Here is a 23,085-nt window from a genome sequence, read left to right on the forward strand (position 1 = left end):
GCAGAAAAAAGTTATTTTGTGCTCAAAAAGCAGTAGCAGGAGGGGAAAGGCAGTAGTAGCAGTATGCAAATCAGGGAGCCAAATGATCGGCTCTTTCACCGATGCGTTTCGGTTGCCGACGTTCACCAAAAAGATCCGTTCAAAAAGAGCCGTTGGTTCGCGAACAACCCATTACTAAATGATATTCCAGCGATGGGAGGGATTTATTGTTCCCATATCCACTATATCTGATACAACGGAAGAAACTGGAGTTTCAATTTAATGTGAAATGTCTGACTGTTAAAAACTCCTCAAACTATTGCGGTGAGTTCAGCATTTTAAAATTAGTTAATTAACCATGTGTGGGTTATAAGCGATCGTTTTGAAAATAATTGTAAATGTGAAGCGACAGACGAACCTGCGACTTCCTTCTAGATCAAACCAGGAATGACTTGATGTTGCATTTTTTTATGACAACAAATGATCTAATATTTTCCTGGTGAAAGGTAAGCAAGGTAAAGCGCCTATAAGAGTCGTCGGAGACGTGTACGCACAAATATTGGACCATATGTGTTTTTCATACTTTTCGTATTCTTAGCGCGGCTCTAACAATTTCTGTAAACTGTAAACACATTTAAATGAATAGAGGATGGGTACGGAGCCGCGTTTGTTGGGAATTTGAGCTGTGCGTCTATCGTGGACCGTGGTCAAGAGATCCATATAGCAAGTTGGGGGCGATGAAACAACAGAAGCACATTCATGAAGCGAAGTGCGCGGGAGGACCGTTGGGCGATGCGAGAATGGCCAGAGAGGAAGAGAGAGGCCCAGCTCGGCAGAAAATCTGTCTCCCTCTAGCAGGTGGCGTTTTTTCGTTGTTTCGCCCAGCAAGCAAGTCGTTTTTGTTTGGAGGTCAATGAGGGAGTGTCGAATTTGGTCAACAAAAACATTTATGGCTTATTTGCTACTCGAGGCTTATTTGATTGAATAGAAGTTTTGTAAGAATGTACTGATATAAATAGAACACGTGACATCCCGGTCACTGAGAAAAAATAATAATATCAGAGTTGTCTCAATAGGGCTTTGCATATTCATGACATGAGGCTCATAGCTTAGCATATCTTTCCATTGAATACTGGTAGTTGACGTCAGTCAACAACCTCATCTAATATTTAAAAAAGCATTAAAATAATGAGACGTATTCACCAATCCAAAGAAAGGATAGGTGGGAGCTAGACAGCCTGCAGTGGCGCTTTGTGGACAATGACTCCCATTGTTGGGGCGGAGCAAAATGTATCTTGTCAGTATATCCATAATCTTCGGAATGGGCGAGGGAGCTTGAACAGGGCGGGAACAAAGTTGGGAAAAGTTTGTACTTGCTATTGACCAATCAACTCTCACTATAGTTTCCAACCCCTAGTGGATTGGCTGTTGATACTTAGCACTACCTAGCCTGGTTTCTAGCTCCTATCACCAACATGAGGGCGAAGGAATCTTTGCTATCTGACTGCTTGACTAAATAAATCTCTGTTGGCCAACAGCCTATCGACCAAACAATCGACCAGTCAACTAAATGGGATCAGTCTTAGTTGACTCCATTGCTTCCAACAGTTGTGTCAAGTTGTCTGGATGTCCTTTGGATTGTGGACCATTCTTGATACACACAGGAAACTGTTGAGCGTGAAATCTTTTGTCTTGCCTATTCACCCTCGGTATGGCACACATACACAATCGATGTCTCAATTGTCTCAAGGCTTAAACATTCTTCTTTAACCTGTCTACTCCCCTTCATCTACACTGATTGAAGTGGATGTAACAAGTGATATCACTAAGGGATCATAGCTTTCACCTGGACTCACCTGGTCAGTCTGTTATGGAAAGAGCAGGTGTTCCTAATGTTTTGTACACTCTATTTGTTGGTAGACCTATAACTATTTCCTCCAATAGTGTTACCGTGCACTCTTTAAATAGGCCTACCTCCTTTCTGCATTGGACTCAGGCCTCATGTCTGGGGTGGAAAATGAACTTCTGAAAGTACAATGCTTAGATTCATAATGACATCTAAGATTGAAATCTTTACAAAACAGCGACAGTTTCATTGCAAACAAGACACACAGGTTTGGCATTGGAGAAATGCGGTACGATGAATATCTTTTAATAGAGTAGGTAGGTAAAATCTTTCCTCATCAATAGCGCTACAAGCTTGGCACACCTGAGCACTCTGCAGCAGGTTTTCATCAAGGATCTCTCTGTACTCTGCTCTATTAATCTTAGCCTCGATCCTGACTAGTCTTCCACGGCATGATGCTGCCACCGCCATGCTTCACCGTAGGGATGGTGCCAGGTTTCCTCCAGACGTGACACTTTGCATTCAGGCCAAAGAGTTCAATCTTGGTTTCATCAGACCAGAGAATCTTGTTTCTCATGGTGTGAGAGTCTTTAGGTGCCTTTTGGCAAACACCAAGCGGGCTGTCATATGCTTTTTACTGAGGAGTTTCTTCTGTCTGGCCACTACCATTAAAGGCCTGATTGGTGGAGTGCTGCAGAGATGGTTGTCCTTCTGGAAGGCTCTCTCATCTCCACAGAGGAACTCTAGAGCTCTGTCAGAGTGACCATCGGATTTTTGGTCACCTCCCTGATCAAGGCCCTACTCCCCCTGTTGCTCAGTTTGGCCGGGCGGCCAGCTCTAGGAAGAGTCTTGGTGGTTCCAAACTTCTCCCATTTAAGAATGATGGAGGCCACTTGTGTTCTTGGGGACCTTCAATTCTGCATACATTTTTTTGTACCCTTCCCCAGATCTGTGCCTCGACACAATCCTGTCTCGGAGAACTATGGACAATTCCTTCGACCTCATGGCTTTGTTTTTGCTCTGACATGCACTGTCAACTGTGGGACCTTATATAGAAAGGTGTGTGTCTTTACAAATCATGTCCAATCAATTGAATTCACCACAGGTGGACTCCAATCAAGTTGTAGAAACATCTTAAGGATGATCAATGGAAACAGGATGCACCTGAGCTCAATTTCGAGTCTCACACGGGACCCAAACCGGCTGCGAGCGTGCGACATTGTGCATAAATAGATTTTGTCCCCCCCCACCAAACGTGATCACGACACGCAGGTTAAAATATCAAAACAAACTTTGAACCAATTATATTAATTTGGGGACAGGTCGAAAAGCATTAAACATTTATGGCAATTTAGCTAGTTAGCTTGCACTTGCTAGCTAATTTGTCCTATTTAGCTAGCTTGCTATTGCTTGCTAATTTGTCCTGGGATATAAACATTGAATTGTTATTTTACCTGAAATGCACAAGGTCCTCTACTCCGCCAATTAATCCACACATAAAACGGTCAACCGAAATGTTTCTAGTCATCTCTCTTCCTTCCAGGCTTTTTCTTCTCTTGACTTTATATTGCGATTGGCAACTTTCATAAATTAGGTGCATTACTGCCACTGACTTCGTTCGTCTTTCAGTCACCCTTGTGGGTATAACCAATGAGGAGATGGCACGTGGGTACCTGCTTCTATAAACCAATGAGGAGATGGGAGAGACAGGACTTGCAGCGCAATCTGCGTCAGAAATATAACTGATTTCTGTTTTAGCCCTTGGCCATGGAGACGCTTGTTGGCGCGCGCGAGCAGTGTGGGTGCAATAATTGAATAACATAGATTTCTAAATGTATTTTGCTACGCTCGTGCATGCGACGCGAGCGGTGTGGTCAGCCTGTCATACGTAGCAAAGGGTCTGAATACTTATGTAAAAAAGGTATTTCTGTTTTTTATTTTTAATAAATTTGCTAAAGTTTCTAAAAAACAGTTTTCGCTTTTTTCATTATAGGGTATTGTGTGTAGATTTCTGAGGGGAAAAAATAATTGAATCCATTTTAGAATAAGGCTGTAATGTAACAAAATGTGGAAAAAGTCAAGGGGTCTGAATACTTTCCGAATGCACTGCAGTCTCTCCATTACCGTCTGATGTTTATATTTAATATAATACATGAATGGTGACCATAGCCCTTCAAAATACATTTGAATTGTGTTCTAATGAGATTTTTCCCACCCTGCTCCATGTATTCACTGTATTCCATTTCAAATTTGGCTCCCAGTGCAGCTAGTTCTGGGGGTATTGTGACGCATCTGACGGTTTCTTCTCTGTATGTTCCGAGACGCGTACACGTTTGCTACCCTGATAGACTGTCTATCAGACACAGGATGTTGGTGGCACCTTAATTGGGCAGAACAGGCTCGTGGTAATGACTGGAGTAAAATTAGTGGAATGGTATCAAATACATCAAACACATGGTTTCCAGGTGTTTGATGCCATTCCTTTTGCTCAGTTCCGGCCATTATTATAAGCCGTTCTCCCCCAACAGCCTCCTGTGCTATCAGCGTACCAAACTGTACGCATAAGCACAGCAGAGTTCTACAATATTGGACCGTTGGCTTTCATACTTTTCTAATTCTCAGCGCAGCTCCAACAATTTCTCCAACTGTCAACACATTCAAATGAATAGAGGACAGGAACCAAGACACACATTGGTTGGGTATTGTGGGGAGGTGCGCGTTCAGGCTGTGCGACTCCCGCGGATGGTGGAGGCCGGACTATCGCTTCCTCATTTATGCTTATGATTGAACAGTCAAAGACAAAGGTTTCCTCTGAAGTAGCCTACATGACAGTAACTTCAGATATTTACTGTTACTGGAAGCACATTGCTGGACTGTTGGGAATTGGAGAGAAATGTGATGGGAAAGCATAAACTGTCTTTTTTCTTTAAAGAGCGACTGAACGCACAGATTCCACATGTGTTAAGAAAAACAAGATTTTAGTCTTGGGGGTGTGGTTAATGTGGCAGTTTCTGATGTTTGAATCCCATGAGACACCCTAGTAACAAAGCCAGTATTACTTCCTCAAAATAGTCATGCTGAGCGATTTAGTGTTTTGAGGTCATTTCGGTTCGATTATAAAAAATGTATAATGGTTTTCGATTTCAATTTCTATAATTTTTTAAAACATTAAATGCATTATGAAATGGAGCTTTTTTATGGAAATTACAAAGCCCAGAATAGTTAGCATTCAATTGCCAAAACATTGTAAATATTCCATTGTCTCTGTCAAGTCCACATTGGGTAGACATCAGTAGGGAAATAGGAAATTACTATGAAATAATACAATATTTAAGCTGTGTATATTACTTTTTATTTGATGACTTTATTATTTTTCATTTCATAAAGTCATCATCTGATCTCTGCTCAGACAGTAACAGTCTGCCAGCCAGACCTAACGTTATCTATGTGCTCCCCATACTGTATTGTCTGTCTTTAGTCATCCTATTTAGCTACCCTGCCTAAGTGGCCTATGCCAAAGAGCTGTTTGACAAAATAATTTTACTACTTCTTCAAAGGCATACTTTCACGAACTGTCTCTGTCCTTCTCGTCATTGTGTAGATTCCTCTCTCATGCGGTCTATATGGTCTGTGTGTATCTAACCTAATGACACGTTTACATCTTAACGTATTTCATTATCAGTAACTCTTCTTCAGAGTCTTGCCCCGCTACTGAACGGACAAGTTTAGTGTTTGTGCAAAATGGAGGAGTGACTTTTTTAAAATTAGAGACAGGATACATATATTATTTCAGGTGATAAAATATTAAACATGTTTTGTTTAACTATTTTATCCACAACTTGTTTCTCTAACTTTATAGCAATTCAAGCTAACTTGCACTGCAGAACAACTAGCTAGCTAGCTAAAAACTAGGCTAGGTTAAAGATACCATTGTTGCTAGCAAAAATACCAATAATACCTAATAATTATCATCAAAAAACAAATGTCATTACAATCACAATAAACTTAGATGCACTATGCAGAAATTGCTCTGCCATTGCTAAAATTGTAATAGTTTGCCTAATTTCAGTTGATGTGACAAAACAAGCCAGTATAGTGTAGAGCAGTGGTCGTCAACCTTTTCTGAGTCAAGATCACTTTCTGAGTCAAAATCTGAGTCGAGATCTACCGCTCAGGTAAAAAAAACTTTGACCAATTCAAAACAGTTCTGTAGCAATAAGATTTGTGCAGTAGGCCCAATACATTATCACTGCATATTGGCTATGCTTGAATTGCCCTGACAATGTTTTTCTTCTCAGACCATTTTGAGAAAAAAAATGATTTGCTCTCTGGGCCTGCCGGGTAGGTGGAGTTCTACCTACAGGCACATGAAATTGTTCAAAATGCGAACATTTTGCCTTCCTGTTGATAAGGCTGCTGAATCAAGTGCATCTACCGCCAACAGCGCAAAACAAATAAAAAAAATTGGAACGCAAGGCTTTATCATAGTTTTTTTTTATACAGAAATGTTTGGTAATCGACAAGGTTGGTGACCACTGGTGTAGAGAATCATTGTACCACCTTAACCACTGTGAAATATATTTTCCATAACCCAAAATATTGTAGATTAATCTGTCTGAAGCTGGTGTACAAAACCGAAAGTTCAAGACAAACAGGAAGCATAGAAATGTCGACAGCTTCTTAGACATGCTTTCAATGAGAATGACAGATCTACAACTACTATGATTATTATTATTTGACCATGCTGGTCATTTATGAACATTTTAACATTTTAACATTTTGACCATGTTCTGTTATAATATCCACCCTGCACAGCCAGAAGAGGACTGGCCACCCCTCATAGCCTGGTTCCTCTCTAGGTTTCTTCCTAGGTTTTTGGCCTTTCTAGGGAGTTTTTCCTAGGGAGTTTTTCCTAGCCACCGTGCTTCTTTCACATGCTTTGCTTGCTGTTTGGGGTTTTAGGCTGGGTTTCTGTACAGCACTTTGAGAATATCAGCTGATGTACGAAGGGCTATATAAAAATAAATTTGATTTGATTTGATCTATAACACAAATTTCTATGGTCATTTGGTTGGGTCGCCCAAAAAGTTAAGTATTGCAGCTTTAAACGGGAGGCAACAGTCATATAATATAATAGCCAATGTGTATTATTTAACATTTACTATTAAAATAGTACGTACTTTATAGGAATGGTAGTTGTTTAAAAGTTGCTAGCTATCTTATAAAGCTATCACATATGTGACTGACCGCCTTGATTCGGTCTTATGTAGCAAAATTTGAAATTGTGTTTTTTACATTGGATAAAAGCAGAGACACAGAGCTACTACATTTGCATTTGAGGAACAATGGGAAAGTAATTCTGCTTTGAAAGTTGATAAACTTGTAACTTCACTTTTGAGAAAATGGCTTTTGAATGTTTTGGTACCTACTGGAGAGCTCTTCTTTGTCTACACCCAATTCAGCATCTCTTTAAGAGTTGATCCGAGCGTTCTGGCCTAACTAGTGGTTAGAGCGTTGGGCCAGTAACCGAAAGGTTGCTGGATTGAATCCCCGAGCTGACAAGGTAAAAATCTGTCGTTCTGCCCCTGAGCAAGGCAGCTAACCCACTGTTCCCTGGCCGCCGAAGACGTGGATGTCGATTATGGCAGACCCCTGCACCTCTATGATTCAGAAGGTTTGGGTTAAATGTGGAAGACACATTTCATTTGAATGCATTCAGTTGTACAACTGACTAGGTATCCCCCTTTCCCTATCAACAACAGTCAAGCTAACTGGCTAACGTAAGAGAACCATTCACTGACCATTTTACTCGCCCTAGCAGAGTTGGTTAGGCTGTTTTTATGTGCTGCTGGCATAAATATACGTTTTTTTTTGCCAACGTTTACTGACACCGGCCATTCAACGGGTGTTGAGTGTTCGTAAATTCGTCAGTTATTCTGCGCTCTGGCACACTCAGACTAGAGTGCTCTGAAATTGGAGTAGATAGCCAGAGCCAATTTACCAGTTAAGTCTATCAACAGTTATCACAGTGACATTCTATTGAAATGGTTACTTGCATAGTGGAGTCTTTTGTTAAGACATGTAGCTAGCTAGCTAGGTAAACAATGAACCATACTCCCAACTCATGACATTGCTACCCTGCATGAATCTGCAGGTAGCTAACCAACCAGGTTCAATATTAGATAGCTAACATTAGGCTATAACTAACTATTAAAGCAAATGGCTAGCTAGCTAACAAGCTAACAGTACACTTTAACTTGAAATGAAAAATTTGAAAAGTGTAAGATCCGAAAATGTAGCTAGCTAGACTATCTTACCCGTATACATCATGGATGGATGCCTCTCCCTGTCACAGATGCCATGGTTGCCCTTAGTTTGAAGATGTAATCCGGACACAGGTGTTTTCTCCATCTCCATAGCTATCATACTCTAATTCCACTGATTTCAAAAACTCTGTCTTCCAGAAAGTGGAGAGCAAAACTTATGCAGTTCTACTACGCGATACATTTTTTTTTTAAAGCCGCGTTAGAGAGGATTACCTACACATACTGACCAGCTCAAATAGACAGAACCTTGCTATATGGCAGAACAATCCGAACTCATCTCTCGGCATGTCCAGCACACTCATTATCTCAGCCAATCATGGATAGGGGGAAGGTTGACAGCTTTTTCTGTGGCTAAACATTTACATTCACATTTACATTTAAGTCATTTAGCAGACGCTCTTATCCAGAGCGACTTACAAATTGGTGCATTCACCTTATGATATCCAGTGGAACAACCACTTTACAATAGTGCGTCTAAATCTTTTAAGGGGGGGGGTTAGAAGGATTACTTTATCGTATCCTAGGTATTCCTTAAAGAGGTGGGGTTTCAGGTGTCTCCGGAAGGTGGTGATTGACTCCGCTGTCCTGGCGTCGTGAGGGAGCTTGTTCCACCATAGGGGTGCCAGAGCAGCGAACAGTTTTGACTGGGCTGAGCGGGAACTGTGCTTCCTCAGAGGTAGGGAGGCGAGCAGGCCAGAGGTGGATGAACGCAGTGCCCTTGTTTGGGTGTAGGGCCTAATCAGAGCCTGAAGGTATGGAGGTGCCGTTCCCCTCACAGCTCCGTAGGCAAGCACCATGGTCTTGTAGCGGATGCGAGCTTCAACTGGAAGCCAGTGGAGAGAGCGGAGGAGCGGGGTGACGTGAGAGAACTTGGGAAGGTTGAACACCAGACGGGATGCGGCGTTCTGGATGAGTTGTAGGGGTTTAATGGCACAGGCAGGGAGCCCAGCCAACAGCGAGTTGCAGTAATCCAGACGGGAGATGACAAGTGCCTGGATTAGGACCTGCGCCGCTTCCTGTGTGAGGCAGGGTCGTACTCTGCAAATGTTGTAGTGCATGAACCTACAGGATCGGGTCACCGCCTTGATGTTAGTGGAGAACGACAGGGTGTTGTCCAGGGTCACGCCAAGGTTCTTAGCACTCTGGGAGGAGGACACAATGGAGTTGTCAACCGTGATGGTGAGATCATGGAACGGGCAGTCCTTCCCCGGGAGGAAGAGCAGCTCCGTCTTGCCGAGGTTCAGCTTGAGGTGGTGATCCGTCATCCACACTGATATGTCTGCCAGACATGCAGAGATGCGATTCGCCACCTGGTTGTCAGAAGGGGGAAAGGAGAAGATTAATTGTGTGTCCTCTGCATAGCAATGATAGGAGAGACCATGTGAGGATATGACAGAGCCAAGTGACTTGGTGTATAGCGAGAATAGGAGAGGGCCTAGAACAGAGCCCTGCGGGACACCAGTGGTGAGAGCACGTGGTGCGGAGACAGATTCTCGCCACGCCACCTGGTAGGAGCGACCTGTCAGGTAGGACGCAATCCAAGCGTGGGCAGCGCCGGAGATGCCCAACTCGGAGAGGGTGAGGAGGATCTGATGGTTCACAGTATCAAAGGCAGCAGATAGGTCTAGAAGGATGAGAGCAGAGGAGAGAGAGTTAGCTTTAGCAGTGCGGAGAGCCTCCGTGACACAGAGAAGAGCAGTCTCAGTTGAATGACCAGTCTTGAAACCTGACTGATTTGGATCAAGAAGGTCATTCTGAGAGAGATAGCAGGAGAGCTGGCCAAGGACGGCACGTTCAAGAGTTTTGGAGAGAAAAGAAAGAAGGGATACTGGTCTGTAGTTGTTGACATCGGAGGGATCGAGTGTAGGTTTTTTGAGAAGGGGTACAACTCTCGCTCTCTTGAAGACGGAAGGGACGTAGCCAGCGGTCAAGGATGAGTTGATGAGCGAGGTGAGGTAAGGGAGAAGGTCTCCGGAAATGGTCTGGAGAAGAGAGGAGGGGATAGGGTCAAGCGGGCAGGTTGTTGGGCGGCCGGCCGTCACAAGACACGAGATTTCATCTGGAGAGAGAGGGGAGAAAGAGGTCAAAGCACAGCGTAGGGCAGTGTGAGCAGGACCAGCGGTGTCGTTTGACTTAGCAAACGAGGATCGGATGTCGTCGACCTTCTTTTCAAAATGGTTGACGAAGTCATCCGCAGAGACGGGGGAGGGGGAGGAGGATTCAGGAGGGAGGAGAAGGTGGCAAAGAGTTTCCTAGGGTTAGAGGCAGATGCTTGGAATTTAGAGTGGTAGAAAGTGGATTTAGCAGCAGAGACAGAAGAGGAAAATGTAGAGAGGAGGGAGTGAAAGGATGCCAGGTCCGCAGGGAGGCGAGTTTTCCTCCATTTCCGCTCGGCTGCCCGGAGCCCTGTTCTGTGAGCTCGCAATGAGTCGTCGAGCCACGGAGCAGGAGGGGAGGACCGAGCCGGCCTGGAGGATAGGGGACATAGAGAGTCAAAGGATGCAGAAAGGGAGGAGAGGAGGGTTGAGGAGGCAGAATCAGGAGATAGGTTGGAGAAGGTTTGAGCAGAGGGAAGAGATGATAGGATGGAAGAGGAGAGAGTTGCGGGAGAGAGAGAGCGAAGGTTGCGACGGCGCAATACCATCCGAGTAGGGGCAGAGTGAGAAGTGTTGGATGAGAGCGAGAGGGAAAAGGATACAAGGTAGTGGTCGGAGACTTGGAGGGGAGTTGCAATGAGATTAGTGGAAGAACAGCATCTAGTAAAGATGAGGTCAAGCGTATTGCCTGCCTTGTGAGTAGGGGGGGGAAGGTGAGAGGGTGAGGTCAAAAGAGGAGAGGAGTGGAAAGAAGGAGGCAGAGAGGAATGAGTCAAAGGTAGACGTGGGGAGGTTAAAGTCACCCAGAACTGTGAGAGGTGAGCCATCCTCAGTAAAGGAACTTATCAAGGCGTCAAGCTCATTGATGAACTCTCCAAGGGAACCTGGAGGGCGATAAATGATAAGGATGTTAAGCATGAAAGGGCTGGTAACTGTGACAGCATGGAATTCAAAGGAGGCGATAGACAGATGGGTCAGGGGAGAAAGAGAGTCCACTTGGGAGAGATGAGGATTCCAGTGCCACCACCCCGCTGGCCAGATGCTCTCGGGGTATGCGAGAACACGTGGGCAGATGAGGAGAAAGCAGTAGGAGTAGCAGTGTTATCTGTGGTAATCCATGTTTCCGTCAGCGCCAAGAAGTCGAGGGACTGGAGGGTAGCATAGGCTGAGATGAACTCTGCCTTGTTGGCTGCAGACCGGCAGTTCCAGAGGCTGCCGGAGACCTGGAACTCCACGTGGGTCGTGCGCGCTGGGACCACCAGGTTAGAGTGGCAGCGGCCACGCGATGTGAAGCGTTTGTATGGCCTGTGCAGAGGGGAGAGAACAGGGATAGACAGACACATAGTTGACAGGCTACAGAAGAGGCTACGCTAATGCAAAGGAGATTGGAATGACGAGTGGACTACACGTCTCGAATGTTCAGAAAGTTAAGCTTACGCTGCAAAAATCTTATTGACTAAAATGATTAAAATGATACAGTACTGCTGGCTGGTGAAGTAGGCTAGCTAGCAGTGGCTGCGTTGTTGACTTTGTTTGAAAGTGTAGCTGGCTAGGTAACCTCGATAGTTTCAGTACTACACCTTATCATGATACAAAGGCAACTATGTAGCGAGCTAACATAACACTAATAAGATGTTCCTTTGTAATGTATTTAGTTTCTACAATGCTGCTCGTCGGTAATAGTTGGCTAGGTTTGGAAATGGCGTCACGGGGGACGAAAATAGCTGGCTAGCTAACCTCGATAATTACTCTAAATTACACAATTATCAAACTATGACAAAGACAACTTATTGACTAAAATGACTAAAATGATACAGTACTGCTGGCTGGTGAAGTAGGCTAGCTAGCAGTGGCTGTGTTGTTGACTTTGTTTGAAAGTGTAGCTGGCTAGGTAACCTCGATAGTTTCAGTGCTACACCTTATCATGATACAAAGGCAACTATGTAGCTAGCTAACTCTAGCTAACCTGGCTAGCTAACCTCGATAATTACTCTAAACTACACAATTATCTTAGATACAAAGACAGCAAAGACATCTATGTAGCTAGCTAACACTACACTAATCAAATCGTTCCGTTGTAATATATTAGTTTCTACAGTGCTGCAAGTCGGTAGAAGTTAGTTAGCTAGCAGTGTTGACTAAGTAGGAGAACGGTGGCGCGGCGGACGAAAATAGCTGGCTAGCTAACCTCGATAATTACTCTAAACTACACAATTATCTTTGATACAAAGACAGCTAAGTAGCTAGCTAAAAAATTGCTCAGATCAAACACATCAAACCGTTGTAATGTAATGAGATGTAATATTACCTGCGGAGCGAAGTGCAGCACGACTACTCGCTCCAAACCCGGAAGTGGCGGGCCGGGCGCAGTAATTTAACAATTGTATTCGTATTTACAAATGGCATACAAGTCTGTTATTAAGGCACATGAAAGCTCACCTTCTGCCCCCCAAAAAGTTTATGTTCAAATGGCTCTCCTGTGAAGTAGTGGCCCGCGACATACGCCTAGTTTCCTGAAACTAGTCATATATTCGCAACAAAGCCTCCTTCACTCATGGTGCCAAACATACCTCGTAAAACTGACTATCCTATTGATCCTTGACTTTGGCGATGTCATTTACAAAATAGCCTCCAACACTCTACTCAGCAAATTGGATGTAGTCTATCACAGTGCCATCCGTTTTGTCACCAAAGCCCCATATACTACCCACCACTGCGACCTGTATGCGCTCGTTGGCTGGTCCTCGCTTCATATTCGTCACCAAACCCACTGGCTCCAGGTCATCTATAAGTCTTTGCTAGGTAAAGCCCCACGTTATCTCAGCTCACTGGTCACCATAGCAGCACCCACCCGTTGCAAGCGCTCCAGCAGGTGTATTTTACTGGTCATCCCCAAAGCCAAGTCCTCTTTGGCCGCCTTTCCTTCCAGTTCTCTGCTGCCAATGACTAGAACGAATTGCAAAAATAACTGAAGCTGGAGGCTTATATCTCCCTCACTAACTTTAAGCATCACCTGTACACAGCCCATCTGTAAATAGCCCACCCAACTACCTCATCCCCATATTGTTATTTTTTTTGTTGCTTCTTTGCACCCCAGTATCTCTACTTGCACATTCATCTTCTCCACATCTATAACTCCAGTGTTTAATTGTTCAATTGTAATTATTTCGCCACTATGGCCATTTATTGCCTTACATCCCTAATCTTACTACATTTGCACACACTGTATATAGATTTTTCTATTGTGTTATTGACTCTACGTTTGTTTATCCCATGTGTAACTCTGCTTTATCTTGGCCAGGTCGCAGTTGTAAATGAGAACTTGTTCTCAACTGGCCTACCTGGTTAAATAAAGGTGAAATAAAAAAAATACATATATTTTCATATTTTTCTGTGGTTTAGTAACTTCTTGTTCTTCGAACTCCGGCTGGACTGAAGACAATGTAGAGTTAGAAAAATGTTAAAGTATGCGGTGTTCAGGCCTCCCGGGTGGCACAGTAGTCTAAGGCACTGCATCGCAGTACTAGCTGTGCCACCAGAGAGGGGCGGCACACATGGGGCGGCACACAATTGGCCCAGCGTCGTTCGGGTTAGGGAGGGTTTGGCCGGCAGGGATATCCTTGTCTCATCGCGCACTAGCGACTCCTGTGGCGGGCCGGGCGCAGTGCACTCTGACCAGGTCGCCAGGTGTATGGTGTTTCCTCCGACACATTGGTGTGGCTGGCTTCCGGGTTGGATGTGCATTGTGTCAAGAAGCAGTGGGTTGGTTGGGTTGTGTTTCGGAGGAAGCATGGCTCTCAACCTTCGCCTCTCCCGAGTTCATACGGGAGTTGCAGTGATGAGACGAGACTGTAACTACTACCAATTGGATACCACGAAATTGGGGAGAAAAAAGGGGTAAAAAAAAATAAAAGTATGTGGTGTCCTTCAACCGCAAGGGGGAATTGAAATGCATGACATCCAGCGCAACGTATCAGAGTGCTTATGGGTAATATAACGTATCAGGCTTAAAAGTGTATTCGTCCAGAGATCTGTATATAATGACGAGATGCTCATGTCTCCGCCCTAACAATGGGGTTGTTGTCCCAAAGGCGGGAAGGCAGGCGACAAGCTTAGGTCCAAAAAAACTCCAATAGAACTGCATTGGGATTATTTTTGATAGATTTTTGGTGATAGTGAAACCTCTCGCTTCGCCTCTTGCTCTATGATCCATCTCTGTCTTGAGAAAAACTGCCGCAATGGATTATTGTCATTGTAGTTACTACATTTCTGAGCTGAACTAGGTTGAATATTTGCTTAATGAAAACTACAACTCCCTCCAGCCCAGCATCCCACATCAAATAAAATCAAATTTAATTGTATTTATCACATGCGCCGAATACAACTGGTGTGGACTTTACAGTGAAATGCTTGCTTACAAACCTTTCCCAATGATGCGGAGTTAAAATAGTAACTAACACGAGGAATAAAATAAAATACACAAGAATGGAAATATATACAGGAAGTACCAGTATCAGATCAATGTGGAGCTATATACAGGAAGTACCAGTACCAGACCAATGTGGAGCTATATACAGGAAGTACCAGTACCAGATCAATGTGCAGAGGTACTAGGTACTTGAGGTAGATATGTACATGAAGGCAGGGTAAAGTGACTAGGCATCCGGATAGATAATAATAAGAGTAAAATATAGAACAGTACCAGCAGCAAACGATGGGTGTAAGTATGTGTGTGCGTGTCTGTGTGTGTGTATGTACAGTATGTTTGTGTTGTGTCGGTATGTGTGTGTGCATATGTAGTGTTTGAATGTGTGAGAGATTTCTGTGGAAGTGACAGTGGAGTGTAAGTGTGTGTATAAAGTCTAGTGAGTGTGCATAGGGTAGAGTCAGTGCAGATAGTTTGGTTATTTAGCATTTGTTTCAGAGCCTGTTGGTCCGAGAGCCGATGCTCCGGTACCGTTTGCCGGATGGTAGCAGGGTGAACAGTCTATGGCTGGAGCTTGGGTGGCTGCTTGGAGTCTTTGGCAATTATTCGGGCCTTCCTCTGACACCACCTGATATAGAGGTCCTGAATGGCAGGAAGCTCAGCCCCAGTGATGTACTGGGCTGTCCGCCAACCATGTTGAGGGTCAGCGTGGAGGAGGTCTTGTTGCCTACCCTCACCTCCTGGGGCCGACCCATCAGGAAGTCCAGGATCCAGTTGCTGAGGGACGGGTTCAGTCCCAGGGTCCCTAGGTTGGTGATGAGCTTGGAGGGGACTGGTGTTGAACACTGAGCTGTAGTCTATGAACAGCCTTCTCACATAGTTATTTCTCTTCCTCAGGTGGAAGAGAGCAGTGTGAAGTGGAATTGATATTGCGTCATCTGTGGATCTGTTGGGGTGGTATGCGAATTGGAGTGGGTCGAGGAAGATGGTGTTGATGTGTGTCATGACCAGCCTTTCAAAGCACATCATCATTACAGATGAGCTCTTGGGAACAGGGACAATGGTGGTTAGCTTGAAACATGTTGGGATTACAGACTGGGACAATGAGAGATTTAAAATGTCTGTGAAGACACCTGCCAGCTGGTCTGCACATGCTTTGAGAACGCACCCTGGTATTCCGTCTGTTAACCGGTTTAAATGTTTGGGGACGGAGAGCGAGATCACACAGTCATACAACGAGTTTCGTAATCCATGGATTTGGTTGGGATATGTTCTTATAGTCACTGTGGGGACGACATTGTCTATGCACTTATTGATGAAGCCTGTGCTGTTGTGGTAAACTCCTCAATGTTATCGGATGAATCCCGGAACATATCCCAATCTTGTACAAGTAAAACAGTCTTGTAGCCTTGTTTCTACTTCGTCTTACCACTTCCATATTGAGTGGATCACTGGTACTTCCTGTTTGAGCTTTTGTTTGTAAACAGGAAGCAGTAGAATGAAGTTATGGTCAGATTTGCCGAAGAGAGGACGAGGGAAGGCCTTATATATGTTTCTGTGGGTATAATATAAATTGCATTTACATAAGTATTCAGGCCCTTTACTCAGTACTTTGTTGAATCACCTTTGGCAGCGATTACAGCCTTGTCTTCTTGGGTATGATGCTACAAGCTTGGCACACCTGTATTTGGGGAATTTCTCCCATTCTTCTCTGCAGATCCTCTCAAGCTCTGTCAGGTTGGATGGTGAGCGTTGCTGCATAGCTATTTTCAGGTCTCTCCAGAGATGTTAGATTGGGTTCAGGTCCGGGCTCTGGCTGGGCCACTCAAGGACATTCAGAGACTTGTCCCGAAGCCACTCCTGCGTTGTCTTGGCTATGTGCTCTGGAGCAGGTTTTCATCAAGGACCTCTCTGTACTTTTCTTTGTTCATCTTTGCCTCAATCCTAGTCTCCCAGTCCCTGCCACTGAAAAACATCCCCACAGCATGATGCTGCCACCAGCATGCTCACCTTAGGGATGGTGCCAAGTTTCCTCCAGACGTGACACTTGGCATTCAGGCCAAAGAGTTCAATCTTGGTTTCATCAGATCAGAGAATCTTGTTTCTCATGGTGTGAGAGTCTTTAGGTGCCTTTTGGCAAACTCCAAGCGGGCTGTCATGCGCCTTTTACTGATGAGTGGCTTCTGTCTGGCCACTTTACCATAAAGGCGTGATTAGTGGAGTGCTGAAGAGATGGTTGTCCTTCTGGAATGTTCTCCCATCTCCACAGAGGAACTCTAGAGCTCTATCAGAGTGACCATCAGGTTCTTGGTCACCTCCCTGACCAAGGCCCTTCTCACCCGATTGCTCAGTTTGGCTGGGCGGCCAGCTCTAGGATGAGTCTTGGTGGTTCAAACTTCTTACATTTAAGAATGATGGAGGCCACTGTGTTCTTGGGGACCTTCAATGCTGCAGACATTTTTTCGTACCCGTCCCCAGATCTGTGCCTCAACACAATCCTGTCTCGGAGCTCTACGGACAATTCCTTCAACCTCATGACTTTGCTATGACACGCACTGTCAATTGTGGGACCTTATATAGACAGGTGTGTGCCTTTCCAAATCATGTCCAATCAATTGAATTTACCACAGGTGGACTCCAATCAAATTGTAGAAACATCTCAAGGATGATCAATGCAAACAGGATGCACCTGAGCTCATTTTCGAGTCTCATAGCAAAGGGTCTGAATACTTATGTTAATAATGTATTCATATTTTTTTATTTTCAAGAAATTTGCTAAAATTTCTAAAAACCGGTTTTCGCTTTGTCATTATGGGGTTTTGTGTGTAGATTGCTGAGGACATTTTAGAATCTCTAATATAAAATATATTTTGATTTGTTTAACACTTTACTACATGATTCCATATGTGTTATTTCATAGTTTTGATGTCTTTACTATTATTCTACAATGTAGAAAATACTAAAAATAAAGAAAAACCCTGGATTGAGTAGGTGTGTCCAAATATTTGACTGGTACTGTATATCAGGCGAGAAAAAGTTTGAGATTTCCTTCACACTTGAAGCAGCACACCAGTTGTTATTTCTGAAAAATACACATCGCCGCCTTTCATTTTCCCTGAAGCCGCAATCTGATCCTGCCTCTGCATGGAGAATCCAACGAGTACTACATGCATAGAGTCATCCTCCAGCCGCGTTTTAGTAAGACATAATGTTGCAGATTTTCAAGTCTCTATGATACGAAACTCGAACGAAGCTCATCCATCATATTCTCGAGTAACTGGACATTTGTCAGTAGAACGGAGGGGAGCACCGTTCGGTTTATTCTTCGCCTTAATTTCACCACCGCTCCACCTCATCTCCCGCGTTTACACCTGCAGCGTTTTGGTAGTCCATGGATCAAAGGAATAGGGTCTGGTATGAACAGTGGAACAGTCAGAGTTGAATTCAAACTCAAAGTTAGTAAATGACGATCTGATGTCCAGAAGTGCTTGGCGGTCATATGTGATAATAGATGTGGTGTTTAATCATGGATGCCAAGTGAAGCCAGGCTTCCCCCCAAAAATGACCAAGAATAAAACAAACAATTTATCTTTCGTGCCTGTTTCCATAACTTTCTATCAATTCGCAAGAGGCTGAATGTATCTCATTGGAGAAAGCATCTGATACAGCACCCCTCTGTATGTGTAGGCCATCTATCTGATTCTATCTGGTCATAAAGAGTATGACATAGTTTTTTTCTTTTTTTTCTTTACAGGGTAGATCAGCTTTAGTATTGCAGATAGATTGTGGCTTTTGTCAATGTAATTGTCTGCATCATTTCCAATCCACCATATATTTAATTTGTAAATATATATATATTATTTTAAATATATATATATTTTTATATATATTCATTCTTTATTATTTTCCCCTAACCCTACCACCCCTCCCCTAATTTCAGTAAACTATTGGACAAAAATAAATAGGCTTTCCACTTCCAGTTTATACATACTACATACATTTCACGGACAGTATATTTTACATTAGTTATCTTTTGTTTGTTTTTATTCCCATCCTTCAGCTATCATCAACCCCTCCCATCCATCTCCGAAGCCCATCCTGCTTGATTTCTACTTTGCCATATATTTTTAACTGTGCTGTTTCATAAAAGTTCCGAACCCATGTACATTTTACGGACAGAGCATATTTGACATTAGTTATTTTGTTGTTTTTAATCCCACCCTTCAGCTCCACTCAACCCCTTCCATCTATCCCCCAACACCATTCATTTGCCATATATTTTTGAACTGTGCTGTGATGTTTCACAAAAGTTCTGAACCTTTCTATTCTCATAGTTTCTACAGTAACATTTTTCTATAAGTATTATTATATTATTGATCAACTGACTATGACTTTTCAAATCACCCACTAGTGCTATCTGCAGAGTTAGCTCCAGGTAAATGTTGCTCTTCTTCAAACATTCCTGGACCTGCGACCAAAGACAAGCAACATATGGGCAGTACCAAAACAAATTATCTAATGATTCTGTCTCTTCGCAGCAAAATCTGTAGAGCTGGGATGGTTGTATCCCCATGACATTCTATTGGTTGCGAGAATTTAGTATAATAATTTAAATTGAACAATTCTAAGTTTTGAATCCAGCATTGTTTTGCGTATAAGTTCATAAACCATGTGCCATGGAATCGGTTCATTGAAAATCTCTTCCCAACTATTTTGCAATCTACACTGCTCAAAAAAATAAAGGGAACACTAAAATAACACATCCTAGATCTGAATGAATGAAATAATCTTATTAAATACTTTTTTCTTTACATAGTTGAATGTGCTGACAACAAAATCACACAAAAATAATGAATGGAAATCCAATTTATCAACCCATGGAGGTCTGGATTTGGAGTCACTCAAAATTAAAGTGGAAAACCACACTACAGGCTGATCCAACTTTGATGTAATGTCCTTAAAACAAGTCAAAATGAGGCTCAGTAGTGTGTGTGGCCTCCACGTGCCTGTATGACCTCCCTACAACGCCTGGGCATGCTCCTGATGAGGTGGCGGATGGTCTCCTGAGGGATCTCCTCCCAGACCTGGACTAAAGCATCCGCCAACTCCTGGACAGTCTGTGGTGCAACGTGGCGTTGGTGGATGGAGCGAGACATGATGTCCCAGATGTGCTCAATTGGATTCAGGTCTGGGGAACGGGCGGGCCAGTCCATAGCATCAATGCCTTCCTCTTGCAGGAACTGCTGACACACTCCAGCCACATGAGGTCTAGCAATGTCTTGCATTAGGAGAAACCCAGGGCCAACCGCACCAGCATATGGTCTCACAAGGGGTCTGAGGATCTCATCTCGGTACCTAATGGCAGTCAGGCTACCTCTGGCGAGCCCATGGAGGGCTGTGCGGCCCCCCAAAGAAATGCCACCCCACACCATGACTGACCCACCGCCAAACCGGTCATGCTGGAGGATGTTGCAGGCAGCAGAACGTTCTCCACGGCATCTCCAGACTCTGTCACATCTGTCACGTGCTCAGTGTGACCTGCTTTCATCTGTGAAGAGCACAGGGCGCCAGTGGCGAATTTGCCAATCTTGGTGTTCTCTGGCAAATGCCAAACGTCCTGCACGGTGTTGGGCTGTAAGCACAACCCCCACTTGTGGACGTTGGGCCCTCATACCACCCTCATGGAGTCTGTTTCTGACCGTTTGAGCAGACACATGCACATTTGTGGCCTGCTGGAGGTCATTTTGCAGGGCTCTGGCAGTGCTCCTCCTGCTCCTCCTTGCACAAAGGCGGAGGTAGCGGTCCTGCTGCTGGGTTGTTGCCCTCCTACGGCCTCCTCCACGTCTCCTGATGTACTGGCCTGTCTCCTGGTAGCGCCTCCATGCTCTGGACACTACGCTGACAGACACAGCAAACCTTCTTGCCACAGCTCGCATTGATGTGCCATCCTGGATGAGCTGCACTACCTGAGCCACTTGTGTGGGTTGTAGACTCAGTCTCATGCTACCACTAGAGTGAAAGCACCGCCAGCATTCAAAAGTGACCAAAACATCAGCCAGGAAGCATAGGAACTGAGAAGTGGTCTGTGGTCCCCACCTGCAGAACCACTCCTTTATTGGGGGTGTCTTGCTAATTGCCTATAATTTCCACCTGTTGTCTATTCCATTTGCACAACAGCATGTGAAATTTATTGTCAATCAGTGTTGCTTCCTAAGTGGACAGTTTGATTTCACAGAAGTGTGATTGACTTGGAGTTACATTGTGTTGTTTAAGTGTTCCCTTTATTTTTTTGAGCAGTGTATATGGCACAGCTGTAAAAAAAAATCTCCTTAAATGAAACTGGTATACCTTTTTTTTTTTTTACACTTTTTTTTTTACACTTTTCTTTAACCAATTTTGGTCTTTAATGCAGGGCCAACAGACAAGTTCCTTACTTTTCCCCCCTTCCACTTGCCTTTCCATTTTTGCAGTAATGCTGCAATTAGTTGTTTGTCATTTTGGGTAGAGCAGACATTTCCATATATTTTTGTTAGCTGCATGTGTGACATAACTCCACCAGTCCTATTTACGATATAATTTACGAAGATTATACATTTTATTATAATACAAAAAAAGTATAATATTTTTTTTATCAATTAGTATAATTGAGTATTATTTTCTCAGTCTTTTCTGGTTGATTAAACTGAAATTGCAACCAACTTTCTATGGATTGTTTTAAAAATAGCGATATTTTGGTGATTATTTCATTTTCAAATAACCAAAAGTGAGAGGTTGTGATCTTAATTTAAGGGAAAAATGCCATTCTTGAACATGGGAAGAGACATTCTTACTAATCTGGTAGAGAACTTTTGTATGACTGACGCCTTTAGTGAGAGGTCTAATGCGTTAATATTTAATAATTTCTACCCTCCGAATTCATATTCATTATATAAATAGGTCTGTTTAATTTTGTCTGGCTTGCCGTTCCAAATAAAATGTAATATTCTTTCCTCAGATAATTTTTAAAACAGGTCACTAGATGTAGGCAAGGCCATAAGTAAATAGGTCAACTGGGATATGACTAAAGAGTTAATCAGGGTGATTTTTCCACAAATAGACAGGTATTTTCCTTTCCATGGTATGTCCACATCACCGTCAGACCATTTTATTGTTAATGTAAAAGTTGTATTTTTTAGTAATCCAATTAAGTAATAAGGCCCGAGTGGGAGTGGTATATGGCCAATTTACCATGGCTAAGAGCTGTTCGAATGCACCTGGATACAGCCCTTAGCCGTGGTATTCTGGCCATATACCACAACCCCTTGAGGTGCCTTATTGCTATTATAAACTGCTTACCAATGTAATTAGAGCAGTCAAATGAAATGTTTTGTCATACCCGTGGTATACGGTCTGATATACCATGGCTGTCAGCCAATCAGCATTCAGGGCTTGAATCACCCAGTTTTATAATACATAATATAGTACACTTGTAATCCAGAGAGATTCGAAAAAGTATCTAGATCCTCTGTAAGACTGTGGAGGGATCCAAATTGTGGATTTATAAAAAAAAACATGAATCATCAGCCTACAGGGACACCTTTGTTTTTAACCCCTGGTCGGGCTCCGTCCACATCCAGCGAAACATCCTATCTCCATTAGCATAACAAAATTATTATTATTTTTTTTTTTCAAATATAGGACTATGTTATATCGTTTTATAGATACACCTCTCCTGAATCGAACCACGTTGTCCGATTTCAAAAAGGCTTTACAGAAAAAGCAAAACATTAGATTATGTTAGAGGAGTATATCGTAAAAGTAGCCACATAGCCATTTTCCGACCAACCACATGCATCACAAATAACCCAAAAAACAGCTAAATGCAGCACTAACCTTTGACAATCTTCATCAGATGACACACCTAGGACATCATGTTACACAATACATGCATTCTTTTGTTCGATAAAGTTCATATTTATATATTAAAACAGCATTTTACATCGGCGCGTGACGTTGACTAACTATTTTCCCTCAAATGCATCTGGTGAAACAGCGCTACAATTTACTAAATTACTATTCGAAAACATTTTTTAAATGTAATATTGTCATTCTAAGATTTATAGATTAATATCTCTTGAGAGCACCTGTAATGCCAGATTTAAAAATAACTTTACTGGGTAATCACACTTTGCGATACTCAGAAAAATAGGCTACCGTTACAGGTCAGCGCCATCTTGGAACAATCGCATATCAAATCTACTCTTGTATACTATTGTCAATAATCCCTTACCTTTGATTATCTTCATCAGAAAGCACTTCCAGGAATCCCAGGTCCACAACAAATGTATTTTCGTTCGAAAAAGTTAATCCTTTACGTCCCAATAGCTTGTTCTTGTTAGCGCGTTCTGAAGGCTGCTCCAAAACTTCCGTCGG

At 43.2% G+C, this 23,085-nt stretch overlaps 1 protein-coding gene across 2 annotated transcripts in view; it reads left to right on the forward strand.

Annotated features, from left to right (window-relative positions):
• Positions 1-85: 85 nt before the first annotated feature.
• Positions 86-23,085, forward strand: part of LOC106583651 (helicase with zinc finger domain 2) — a 46,564-nt gene continuing 23,564 nt past the window's right edge. The window contains exon 1 of one of the 2 annotated variants that reach the window (XM_014168089.2): positions 86-303. The gene's annotated coding sequence lies outside the window, so the exon portion shown is untranslated. Of the gene's footprint in view, positions 486-23,085 lie in introns of both variants that reach the window. The other variant, XM_045705114.1, reaches the window with a different exon arrangement.

The sequence above is a fragment of the Salmo salar genome, chromosome ssa22, assembly GCF_905237065.1.
Source record: "Salmo salar chromosome ssa22, Ssal_v3.1, whole genome shotgun sequence".
NCBI classification, from domain to species: domain Eukaryota; kingdom Metazoa; phylum Chordata; class Actinopteri; order Salmoniformes; family Salmonidae; genus Salmo; species Salmo salar.